We start from the raw sequence: 12,275 nt of genomic DNA, 5'->3' as shown, positions 1-12,275 counted from the left end.
GGAGCTAGAGTTCCACTCGGGCTGCTTCAATTAAACTGAGGAAGACCCCTGCTGCCAGCATTGAACACTGTCCTCCAGACACTACTATGCTGTACCCCGCACCCCTGTGCTGTACCCTGCTCCACTGTGCTGTACCCTCCTCCTCTGTGCTGTACCCTGCTCCACAGTGCTATACCATGCATTACCATGCTTTATCATGCTGTACCCTGTTCCGCTGTGCAGTACTCTGCTCCTCTGTGCTGTACCATGCATTATCATGCTTTGTCATGCTCCCCTTGCTGTGCATCACCATGCATTATCATGCTTTGTCGTGACACACCATGTCTTTACAATGTAGTATGTATTAACATGCATTATTTTAAAAAAAATATGATCATTAGAGAAGATAACCAAAAAAAAAAGATTTACAATCCAATCCGAGGACTAATAATAGTACATTAACTACACTGTACTTATTGCAACAAAATTATATGATTAGGACTGTGTGCTGAGTGAGTGTGTCAGTATCAGTGACTGTGTAACACACTGCAATCGTAATCACAGGACTGTGTGCTGAGTGAGTGTGTCAGTATCAGTGACTGTGTAACACACTGCAATCATAATCACAGGACTGTGTGCTGAGTGAGTGTGTCAGTATCAGTGACTGTGTAACACACTGCAATCATAATCACAGGACTGTGTGCTGAGTGAGTGTGTCAGTATCAGTGACTGTGTAACACACTGCAATCATAATCACAGGACTGTGTGCTGAGTGAGTGTGTCAGTATCAGTGACTGTGTAACACACTGCAATCATAATCACAGGACTGTGTGCTGAGTGAGTGTGTCAGTATCAGTGACTGTGTAACACACTGCAATCATAATCACAGGACTGTGTGCAGAGTGAGTGTGTCAGTATCAGTGACTGTAACACTGCAATCATAATCACAGGACTGTGTGCTGAGTGTGTGTGTCAATATCAGTGGATGGAAGCTGGGAGCAGTACAATAAGACCGGAAAGGTTTTGTAAGTTGGGCTATTTCTTAGCAGTATGATGATGTTAGTCGTTGATTTATTGCTTGAAATTGTTAGAATTGAATTATTCATTTTTTGTTAAAACTTGAACCACTGCAAAACCAAAACAGATTTTTTAAATATTATTTAAATGTATAAAAATACCGTAATTAATATAATTAACTAAATACATTATATCTCATAGTCCAGTGCTTCTCAACCCTGGTCCTAGGAACACACTCTGCTGCTGGTTTTCATTACAACCGAGCTCTCAATTACTATAGCCCCTTAAACTGATCATTTGCTTAACAAGATCTTTTTAATTGTTTTCAGCTCTTAAACAGTTGCAGAATTAAACTGTTATAGCTAACTTCAAATCTGCAGCTGAAAAAATGTCTAATTAAGCAAATTAAGTTCATTTAAGGGTCTAGTTAAGTAATTGAGTGCTCAGTTGGAATGAAATCCAACAGACACAGGGTTGAGAACCACTGTCTCAGGTTATAGCGACTAGAATAAACATTTTTCGTTTTTTTTTTTGTTTTTTTTTTAAAAGCTTGAAAATAAATACTTTAATTATTTAATAATAGACGGGGGTTATTTATTTTACTCGCCAGGAAGAAAAAAAAAAAGTCAAATGTATACTAGCACTGTTTATCATTAACATTTAAAACAAAAATATGACAAAAATATATTAAAAACGAAATGTAAATTGTTAATTATTTTCACTCCCAATTACCCAACTCCTCCGATGCTGTGTGGTGGATCAAGTCTCTTCCTCTTTGAGTCGCGTTATAGGAGTGTAATGTATCCAGTTCTGCCCGAGTTAGCAGACTTTCTGCGGCCGGTTCCTTCTTTAGTTCGTTGGGTTGGAGGGCAGACAGGTGGAATTATCCATTTGGCGAATGGTTCGTTGGGGGAAAATGTAAATACTTCTTTTAAAAAAAAGTCTTGTGTCGCGGTTCTGGGAGGTAGCAGCCTATCTGACCCGACTATTGTGTTATATCCATATGATTATTTTTTTGAAAAATGCAATTGAATATCACTTTTCTCTTCTCATTATCGAGCACCACGCCTCTTTTCCTCTCTCTCTCTCTCTCTCTCTCTCTCTCTCTCTCTCTCTCTCTCTCTCTCTCTCTCTCTCTCTCTCTCTCTCTCTCTCTCTCTCTCTGTTAATATTCCGTAACTAAAAACAAAGTATCCAAAATACATTTGAAAAAATAACCATCGATGTTTCGGTTGATTTTCTATTGTAAAATCTTACGTCTATCTTCAACTGTTCTTTGAAGCCAGTAAGAGGGAAAACACGTTTCTCCTTGTCTTCAGTTTAGCGACTCCGATATCATGAGCGCGTGTCCTCTTGTCATCCTCCGTCTTTCTGCTCTCTCTCTCTCTTTCTAAACTGGCATCCCGTCCCGTCTTTCATCTTCTCCCCCTCTTTCTAACTCTCTTTCGCCCCCTGTCTCTCTCCCGAGTCTCACTCCCTCACTCTCCTACACACACACACAGTTTTGTTCATTTTGCAGCAGTGATAATTGAATTATACTAAACTGAACAGCTATAGCAGACCCTGATAATGAAGCGATAAAGCCACCTGAAATGTCTTTATAATATATAGCACTAGACCCTGATATTGATGAGATACAGCCCTCTGAAATGTCTTTATAATATATAGCACTAGACCCTGATATTGATAAGATACAGCCCTCTGAAATGTATTTATAATATATAGCACTAAACCCTGATATTGATGAGATACAGCCCTCTGAAATGTATTTATAATTTATAGCACTAGACCCTGATATTGATGAGATACAGCCCTCTACAAATTGTTCATCAATAGGTTGTTTCAAATAGAAAATGGCATCACTCCAAAATGATCTATGCTTATTAACTATACATGATTACAAATATAGGTACGACGCTGTGTAAGATATAACCTGATTTTTCAATCAATCCTTATTTCTAATATAGCGCCTTTCACAATAAATCGCCTCAAAGTGCTATACAGATAGAAAATAACAAAAATGAACAACACACAAACCAAGTTAAAGATGAGATGACAGAATGCAAACACCCCTTAGATTACACTTGGCAAAGCAGTAAAATCATTTAAATAACACTTCATAAAGCAGTGATAAAAAATAAATAGCATAAACATAAATCAAATAAAAAAAAAAAGTAGTAAAAAAAAACAGGTTGATAAAGTTTTCTCTTTAAAATACATTTGCTAAATTATAAAACATATTTTTTTAATCTTAATTTAAAAGCAGCCAGAGATGGTACCTCCCTTCCAAATTGTGCCAGATCATTCCACAAGTTGTCGGCTCTAAAGCTGAATGCTGTGCCTTCTGTGTGTCCGTGGAATACTGAGCAAGCCTTCCTGTGATCTAAGAGAGCAATCGGGTACAGGGCTCAACAAATCTTTTAGATGTAGGGGAGCAAGGCAATTAAAGCTTTATAAAATAAAAGCAGAACCTTAAAATCACTCCTAACCTGGGCGTACAGGAAACCAGCACAAGGCTGCTAACACAGGGGCAATGTTCATTCTTCTTTGCTCTTGTTAAAACTCTGGCAGCAGTATTTCCCCCCTCAAGGTCAGAGCAGACCTCTGTCATCCTCTCTCCTCCCTCTCCTATACTACAGACCTATCATGTAATCTTTACTCTAATGAAATATAATATTCTATGTCTTTCTTTAATATGAGTTTCTCCCTATTCCCCCTCTTTCTCCCTCTCTCTCCCCCTGACCTCTCCTTCTCCCTCTCTTACTCCTTCCCTCCTTTCTCCCCCCGTCTCTCTGAGCTCATTGTTCTGCAGAAATGTTTTCCTTTCACTCTGAGTTTCTTTGGAAACCCCAGAACAGCGCACTGAGTGAGGGAAGGAGGGAAATAAAGAGGGAGGGAGAAGTTTAGAGAGAGAGCAGAGATAAAGAAAAGGTAAAATGGGGGGAGGGATTCATGAAAGGAGAGAGAGTGAGGGAGAGAGTTGGAGAGTGAGAGGGAGGGAAAGAGAGTTGGAGAGAGGGAGAAGGAGGGAAAGAGTTGGAGAGAGTAAGAGGGAGGGAGAGAGTTGGAGAGAGAGGGAGTGAGAGAGTTGGCGAGAGTATGAGGGAGGTTTAGAAATTGGGGGGTCAGGAGTTAGAGGTATTTTAGACTGGAGACTGCATTGCTGCTCCCTCCCTCCCTCACCCCCTGAGAGAAAAGAGCTCCCTCCCTCACCCCCTGAGAGAAAGGGGCTCCCTCCCTCACCCCCTGAGAGAAAGGGGCTCCCTCCCCCCATCACCCTCTGAGAGAAAGGGGCTCCCTCCCTCCTTCACCCCCTGAGAGAAAGGGGCTCCCTCCCTCCTTCACCCCCTGAGAGAAAGGAGGCTCGCTCCCTCACCCCCTTTCTCTCAGGGGGCTCTCTCCTTCATCCCCTGAGATAAAGGGGCTCTCTCCCTCACTTACTGAGAGAAAGGGGGCTCCCTCCCTCACCCCTGAGAGAAAGGGTGATCTCCCCCCCTCCCTCGCCCCCTGAGAGAAAGGGTCTCCCTCCCTCCTTCACCCCCTGAGAGAAAGGGTGACTCGACTCCCTCCCTCCCTCACCCCCTGAGAGAAAGGGGCTCCCTCCAGGCCAGTCCAGGACAGGGCAGCTTGAAGCTCCAGAATCCCTGCTCTCCAGTGTGTGTGTCTTTAAAGAAAGTGCTGTGAGTCTGCTGGTACTCGGAGCGCGAGCCCCACTGTCTCTATTCACTGTGCAGTACAATAGCTCTGCTCACAGAGCTCACAGCAGCAGCGCTGTTCATGTTTCTGACAGCTGGGAGATGTTTTGGCCCAGCCAATAGAGCTTTCACACAGAGCTGCTCTGACTAATACTGCCTTTATAATCACACCAGTGTGTTATATCCTAAGAGGCAGTCTTACATACATTGATATTATAGCAATATATCACAGTGTCTACTAAGTACTTTACATAACCCCGATGAAGGCACTAGAGCCCAAAAGCTTGTCTGCTTGACTCAGTTTCTTCTAGTTTCAGTAACACTGTGAAGGCACTAGCTGAAGCGCTTGTCAGTTCACTATATGTCAGTGAGAGGTGCAGCACAGTGATCTCTTTGCAGGTGTGAATCTCTGGCACCTTGTTGGATGGCCCTGTGTGTTCAGTTTATTTATAGAGCTATCTGTATTATTAACAGCTGCCCAGTGTCAAACTGAATAGAATTGCAGGACACTGTCAGTGTGTGTGTGTGTGCGTGTTTGTGCGAGACAGAGAGAGAGAGAGAGAGAGAGAGAGAGAGAGAGAGAGAGAGGAGAGAGAGAGAGAGAGAGAGAGAGTTAGTTTTAGAGTGTGTGTGTTAGTTTTAACCATTTTCGTTGCTTCTTTGAATCACAAATTTCAAATGTATTTTTCAGCAGTGTATTCAGATGTATTTATTCACTCTACAATTATCATCAGGTGTTGGTTTTCAATCATGATAATTGTCAATAATTAGCAATGAATTGATTTCATATCAAATATGTTGATTGCCCAAATATTTTTGTCAAAGTAGTTTTTCCATGTTATTTTTAATTGTGTGCATATTATGTAACAATTGTTTTATTATAAAGCTGAATCTCTACTTTAATTTATATCTTTTCTTTCAAGAGAACTATTAGAAATGATAGAAATCACTTTTTTGTGGTTTTTGTAATTGCCCAAAAACTTTTGTCTGTGATTGTATAAGTATGTGTGTCTCTGTGTAAATGTGTATGTGTGTCTGTGTCTCAGTGTGTCTCTATTTATGTGTGTGTGCATGTCTCCCAGTGTATCAGTGTGTGTGGTCTGTCTCTCTCCCTGTGTCTCTCTGTGTCTTTCTCTCTGTATGTGTCTGTGTCTGTGTGTGTATCTGTGTTGTGTGAGTGTGTGTGTGTGTGTGTGTGTGTGTGTGTGTGTGTGTGTCAGTGCGTGCATCTGTGTATGTCAGTGTGTACCTGTGCGTGTTTCTCTGTGTGTGTTTGTGTCTGTGTGTATCAGTCTCTCTCTCTCTCTCTCTCTCTCTCTCTCTCTCTCTCTCTCTCTCTCTCTCTCTCTCTCTCTCTCTCTCTCTCCCTGTGTACAGTGTAGGGAGTTCAAACTCAAGTTCAACTTCAGATACTTTATTGGCATGACAAGTTCAACAAGTATTGCCAAAGATACAGTGTATTAACACAAAAGAACAGACATGAAAAAGACACTTATATGTGTGAACCTGGCTACTCTATTATGATCTCTGACCCTGTGACAGGGCGCTACACACTCTGCAGCTCTTACTGCTCCCTCTCTCCTGTCCCCCAGAAAGACCTGCAGTTTTTCCTCTTGGATCTGGAACAGAAAGCCCTCTATTCTGTCTGCCAGCCTGTGATAAAGAGAGAAAGAATCGATGCTGTAAATCCCCCTCCCGATCAGAACGGGCACCGGGTAAGGTTGGTAGTACACTTCCCCACAGACGGGTCGACTCGACGGTGGGCGGAAACCGGAAGTCTTGGGGAACGTGCGTAACTGCAACCTCAGTCTCACTGCCAGGGCTCTCCTAGATATTAGTGGCAGTTTTGGAGGAGAGGGATGCACATAGGAGTGCATGGCATCATCTCTCTGTGTGCACAGTGCAGGAGGTCTGGCTCCTCTCTCAGCAGGCTCGGGAATGAAGGTCAGGGGATAAAGAACATCGCCAGAGAGAGAGAGGCACTGTAAATATTTCATCAAAGAGAAGAGCCACAGGTTGCAGCCCTCTGCATTACTGCAGTACCCATGGTAAACAAGCAGCTAAGTGCAGCAAGCTTGAATCACCCCTCAGTATGAGACACAACCATTGCAGTGCCTCGGGGCTTTTTAAACTCAATGTGTTAAACGTCAATGTTTGTCCTGTGAAGGGCGGGAGGGAGAGGTGTGAGAGAGAGGCGCCCCCTGTTTAAACAACTGTCCCCTCAGGACCCCAGAGTAATCTATCACCCATCGTCCTTCTGACTGCCTGCGACCCCCAACCCCTGACCTCCCAACCCTGCCGCAGCAACTTTCCCACGCTGGCTCTCACGGATGTCATCACCATGGAGACACCAGTGGTCAGTGGTGGCAGATGGCCAGTTTTGGGGACAAAGCATGTGAACAGACTGGGGAGGGTGGAAGAGGGGGAGCTAATAAGGCTAATTGTGACCCTCCTCTTGCTCCCTCCCCAGTTTAATTTAGCCCTTGAATAAGGATTACAAAGCAGTAATCCATAGAAACATGAACAGCAGTGGCACAGAGCAGTGAGACTGGACACACTGTGTGTAATAGAAATATTTATTTTATTTATTTAGCATTTATTGTAGTGCCTTTAACCAAACTGATAACAACGCCCTGTAAAACTGATACTCCTTTTCAGAGTGGCCCATAATGCCCTGCATGTGACGGGCTTGAAGCTGTCATTACAAGAAACCGTCTGATTTAAGATCAAAGATATTTTATTATTATATTATAAATCCTCCATTTGAACCAATTAGCAACAACTAGACTGATGGTTTCACTGAGAGTGTGGATCTCACACTCAGAATGTCACTGACAAGGAATTCTACATGTTTAAACCACAGCAAAATCCTCAGAAACAGATTCAATGTGTTCATATTAGCTTTTAAACTCTTGTTTATTTAGATTGAGTGACTTATAACGTTTCTAAGTATTCAGTGGCTACCTCTAATCAAGGTGAGAGGGAAGTGTCTCTTGCAGTCTTTGTATGACAGACCCCCTGACACAGCACAGTATGCGAGAGAACTGGACTCTCAACATGAATAGTGGAGCCACTGGACACTTAGACACATGCAAACAAGCTGTGGAGGGAGAGAGAGAAGGGTGTGCCGGTTTTGAACCTACTGAAACACAAGCTCCTTCGTGGGTTTGAATGGATGCCCAGTTTAGGATGGCAGAACAATATTTCATGAGATTCACTCCAGTGACTCCTTTTTAATCTGATTCTTTATTTCCTGTTACTTTCTGGACCTGCACAGTAGTTGCTATAATCGTTTATTTATATGAGCGGTGCACTCCAAAAACACTGGAGTGTTACACTATAGTATATACTGCAGTAGACTATAGTACACTAGTGTATTATACTATAGTATATACTGCAGTAGACTATAGTACACTAGTGTATTACAGTAAAAAAGGAGAGGTGATTCAGTCATATGCTGACAGCAACAACACAAGGAAATTCTACAATGCACTCAAGTCAGTCTATGGTCCTCAAGCTTCAGGAACTTCATCTCTTCTGAGTGCGGATGGAACTACACTGATCACACAAAAAGACCAAATCCTTGCAAGATGGGCCGAACACTTCAACGATATCCTTAATCAACCTTCATCCATAAACGACTCAGCTATCAGTAGGCTGCCTCAAATAGAGATTAACACATCTCTTGCCAACCCACCCTCCCAGGAAGAAACCAAAAAAGCCACCAGTCTCCTTGCAACTGGGAAAGCTCTGGGACTTGACGCCATACCAGCAGAATTCTACAAGGCTAGAGGGCCAAGTCTGGTTAATAATCTCACTGTTCCAGTCAACGTGGACACATGAAGCTGTCCCTCAGGAGTTTAAGGAAGCCTCAATCATCCACCTTTACAAGAGGAAAGGCAATCGTCAAGCATGTGATAATCATAGGGGCATTTCGCTGCTGTCAATTGCAAGAATTCTCCTGAATCGGCTAATAGAACACCTAGACCAAGACCTGCTGCCGGAGAGCCAGTATGACTGAATCTCTCTGCTTTTTAACTGTAACCACCGACATGGTGTTTGCAGTCCGCCAACGCCAAGAAAAATGTCAAGAACAAAACTTCGACCTGTACTTGACCTTTGTTGACCTGACAAAGACTTTTGACACGGTCAGCCGTGAGGGCCTCTTGAAGACCATGGCAAAATATGGGTGTCCAGATAAATTCATCACAATGGTGCGTCAATTCCACGATGGCATGATGGATAGTGTGCAGGACCATCTTGAGTCGTCCGACCAGTTCCCAGTCATGAATGGAGATAAGCAGGGTTGTGTCTTAGCACCATCCCTCTTCAGTATGATGTTCTCTGCTATGCTGCATGATGCATTCTGCAATGACAACATTGGGATTAGCCTCATTTACCTGTTTGACGGAGGCCTGTTGAACCTGCGAAGGTTGCAAGCAAAAACAAAAGTGTCCGAAGTCACTGTTCATGACTTCCTGTTTGCAGACGATTGTGCACTAGCTGTTGACTCACATGCTGACTGCAGCTTAGCATGGACCACTTCTCATCAGCCTGTGACAACTGCTTTACTTTCAGCACAAAAAAGACGGAAGTTATGTACCAACTTTCTCCTGGAAAGCCGTGCGTGAAACCAACCATCCTTGTGAAGGATCAGAAGCTGTCTATGGTGAACAATTTCACCTATCTTGGCAGCACCCTGTCCCGTGCTGTTCACATTGATGATGAAATCAACAACAGGATTGTCAAGGCAAATGCAACCTTATACAAGTACACTGCAGTGTTTTTGGACGTTGCTATGGTATTTTGTTTGCTTGGGTTGTCACTGTATCACCTGGTTACTGGTATAAATAATGTTTCCCATGAATTCTGAATGGGTTAGCTGTCATTTCCGGAGCACTCCAGTCTGAGGAGCTCTCTAACATACAGGCACCACTTTGAACACCACCTTAGTGAATACAAACTATGCTCTGACCACTGGGGGGTATATTACCTGCAGTACTTCTTTTATGAAAGTGTAGCACGGTAGATTTGAAGGTGACTTTTCATTCCCCCCCATGTTTTCCACTTGTGATACGATACATTTACATAGTTTATCCCGGTTTGCCTTGATTTTGTAATGTGCTTTACCAATTCTTGCTGATGCTTTACTGTGCGTTTATTACACTGTACTGTGTTTTATTAACTGTGCTGTGCTTTATTACACTATGCCTTATTACACTGCTTTATTACACTGCGCTGTGCTTTATTACACTGCTTTATTACACTGTGCTGTGCTTTATTACACTGTGCCGTGCTGTATTACACTGTGCTGTGCTTTCACTTTGAGAACCTTTTATATGTTACATACTGCACAAGACATACTGAAGTATTTTGTTCAAGCAGTATTTTAATGCAACCTTATATTTCAAAATATGCATTTATTATTTACTGTTGACTACTGCATTAGCTATATAACTAGTAATAACTGTAACCATCTTGTGGAAAGATCTGCAGTATAACTACACTGTGCAACAGTTTACTCAGTTTTACAAGGAACTATATAACGGAGTGTCAAACTGAACAGGATTGTGGGGCACTGTCTGTCTGACTATCAGTCTAACTAAGTCTGTCTGTCTATCAGTCTGTCTGTTTGACTATCAGTCTGTCTGTTTGACTATCAGTCTGTCTGTCTGTCTATCAGTCTGTCTGTCTGTTTGACTGTCAGTCTGTCTGTCTGACTATCAGTCTGATTATCAGTCTGCCTGCAGCTCTACTGAAACTAAACTCTTTTCAGAATGTAGTAAACTAACACAGACACCATGAAGGAATTCTATAGAAGTGTTGTGCTGAACAGGACTGTGGGATGCAGTCTGCAGCTTTAATACAACTGTATTAGTTTACTACATTCTGAAACTAACAGACACTAACTTGTAACTGCATTAGGGAGACTCTGTATGTCTGTCTCTCTGTGGTTTTAATACAATGCAGTGTACAGTTGATAAATACAAACTTTTAAGGGACAAAAAATATATACTGTATGACATGTACTGGTATGCAGGTGTCCCACATTTCCAAATGGAATCTGGAGCTCTTAGAATGAAGGGGCATTAATGCCCTGGTCAACTACTGACCCCTTCTCTCCTTCTCTCCCCCTGTCCATTCCCAGAACTGCCTTGAATAGAGCCACCTGCCACCTCCGGCTCACAGCATTGAGAGCGTTTACTCTGGGCCAGTAATCAATCAAAGCTGATCAATACCCTCCCTGCTGGGGAGACACTGCTGAACTCGCCAGCTCTTTCTACTGCAGGATAGTAACGTTTAGGGGGAGAGGGAGGAGGGAGCTGGCTATAGGGGAGGTCTGGGAAAATGAACTTTCACTGCCTGTCCTGCAGACTGGGAAATCGAATTCACTCTCCATACCGGAATTTCACAAAACAAAAACAATTATTCCACTTGACTCGACTTGGGACAGAGGTGGAACTTTGGTATTTTGATGTTTGATCTTTGAACCTTGTTTAAAGGGGCAGGGGGGGGGGGGCAGCGGCAGGAATCTTAAAATGTGGGAACAGAATTTTAATCCCCCCCTCCTCGTCCATATAGTGATCTGAAACTGCAGTTACAATGTAAATCTAGTACAGTCTAGTGTAGTGAGCTCAAACTGCAGTTACAATGCAATTCTAGTACAGTCTAGTCTAGTGATCTCAAACTGCAGTTACAATGCAATTCTAGTACAGTCTAGTCTAGTGATCTCAAACTGCAGTTACAATGTAATTCAATACAGTCTAGTCTAGTGATCACAAACTGCAGTTACAATGCAATTCTAGTACAGTCTAGTCTAGTGATCTCAAACTGCAGTTACAATGCAATTCTAGTACAGTCTACTGATATTAAACTGCAGTTATAGTTTAAAGTCTATTGGTCTTAAACTGTTCCAGTAAAATGTAGTGATGCTGAACTACAGTTACAATGGCATTTCAGTGTCTGTATTTCCTCTTGTTTACTGGAGAGAGGGGGGTCTACTTTTTATGGAATTAGACTTGGTGGGCAGGTTTTTATTATTATTATTATTATTATTATTATTATTATTATTATTATTATTATTATTATTATTATTATTATTATTATTATTAATAATAATAATAATAATAATAATAATTTGAGTTATATAGCTCAGAACTTAATGCACTATATCATTAATAAATATAAATTCATTGAAATACATATTTTATAACTACATTTCATATCCATTCATATATAATAAGATTATGATGCAAAATTCAATGCAATGGTTTGATAAAGCCACGCTGTAATTCAATGCAATGGTTTGATTTGATAAAGCCACGCTGTAATTCAATGCAATGGTTTGATTTGATAAGGCCACGCTGTAATTCAATGCAGTGGTTTGATCTGATAAGGCCATGCTGTAATTCAATGCAATGGTTTGATTTGATAAAGCCACTATGTAATTCAATGCAATGGTTTGATTTGATAAAGCCACTATGTAATTCAATGCAATGGTTTGATTTGATAAAGCCACTATGTAATTCAATGCAATGGTTTGATTTGATAAAGCCACTATGTAATTCAATGCAATGGTTTGAT

At 41.8% G+C, this 12,275-nt stretch overlaps 1 protein-coding gene across 1 annotated transcript in view; it reads right to left on the bottom strand.

Annotated features, from left to right (window-relative positions):
- The window catches only part of LOC121299053 (zinc transporter Slc39a7-like), a 40,879-nt gene extending 37,214 nt beyond the window's left edge, over positions 1-3,665 (bottom strand). Inside the window, exons 1-2 of the mRNA XM_041226547.1 lie at positions 3,486-3,665; positions 3,276-3,379 (exon numbers count right to left, since the gene is read on the bottom strand). The gene's annotated coding sequence lies outside the window, so the exon portion shown is untranslated. The remainder of the gene's footprint in view (positions 1-3,275; positions 3,380-3,485) is intronic.
- Between the last annotated feature and the right edge of the window lie 8,610 nt (positions 3,666-12,275).

Source organism: Polyodon spathula, chromosome 24 (genome assembly GCF_017654505.1).
Source record: "Polyodon spathula isolate WHYD16114869_AA chromosome 24, ASM1765450v1, whole genome shotgun sequence".
Lineage (NCBI taxonomy): Eukaryota > Metazoa > Chordata > Actinopteri > Acipenseriformes > Polyodontidae > Polyodon > Polyodon spathula.
Note: the sequence above shows the minus strand (reverse complement) of the source record. Positions and strands in the feature narration are given on the sequence as shown.